This window comes from Corvus brachyrhynchos, unplaced genomic scaffold, assembly GCF_000691975.1.
Source record: "Corvus brachyrhynchos isolate BGI_N302 unplaced genomic scaffold, ASM69197v1 scaffold56, whole genome shotgun sequence".
Classification (NCBI taxonomy): Eukaryota; Metazoa; Chordata; class Aves; order Passeriformes; family Corvidae; genus Corvus; species Corvus brachyrhynchos.
This window is the reverse complement of record NW_008238664.1, coordinates 7894125-7895220: the sequence shown is the minus strand read 5'-3', so window position 1 is coordinate 7895220 and position 1096 is coordinate 7894125.

Genomic DNA, 1096 nt, shown 5'->3' with positions numbered 1-1096 from the left:
AGGCAGGCGAGCCTCTCGCTGCCCACCAGCTGGTATCCCTCCTGGCACCAGTACACGAGCACCGAGCCCAAGGAGACGCCTGAGCCTCCTTCCACGTAGTAGTATCCATAGCGTGGCGGGGGGAGAGCTGTGCATGGCACTGGGGGAGAAGGGGACACGTTAAGCGTAGGTGGTGACAAAGACCCCCCCCTAGTGATGCTTTCGAAAACGCTGCCAGGCCCTGTGTCACTCCTGCGGGACCTGCAAGTCTCTGGGTTTTTTTAATTGGTTGGTTTTTGTGTGTGGTTTTTTTTGCATTGTCCATAGGAAATACATTAGAAACTCTAGCAGCTTTATTTGAAAAATAAGTTTTTCAGTTGCAGACTCTCCAGTGTGAGCAGCTACTGAACAGCAGAAGTGAGACTGGAAAGGTAGAGGTTGGGGAGAGTATGCAGAGAGCAATTTTTAGGAACGAAGAGAATGTTTTTTCATAAGACAATATTCTGGGAGAATATTGTTGGTTGGAACTCAAATCAAAGAAATATTACTCTCTGCTAGAGAGAGCTGCTTTTTTCATCCCAGCCTTTAATTTTTTAACTAGTTTGTAACCCACAGCTATTCAGACCTACTTAGTTATTTTGCTTAGACCATCTCTTCTGCATTGCACTAATACCTAAGGAGAGCCAAAAGTGAGGTGGGCTTCAAAAAGAATGCCAGTCTGACTGGGTGCTTGCCAAAACCCCCCCTGGGTATTCTACCGTAAGGCCAAGAAAATTTGGTTACAGGTATCGTGGCTATCAATATCCTAAATGAAAGGAAAATGCTCTGATCAACTCTAATTTAATCAAGCTTAAAACCTGCAGGCAGAAATGTGCTTTATCTAGCTTAGGGGGAGCTTCTGTGGGGAATTCCAAGTGGAATAGTAAAGCTAATGTGAGAAAGAGGTTTCCCTCTGCTTTTACTGAGGTGGTGAAGGCTTCTACTCCAGTGGGGCTGATAAGAGACACGTCAGGTTGAGTAAGATCAGACTATGTCTAATTTCAGCAGTGCTGTTAACGGGTGGTGCAGAGGTCTATGAGTTGATTCAGCGGTGCCAGAGAGGCTGCTGAATGCCTGG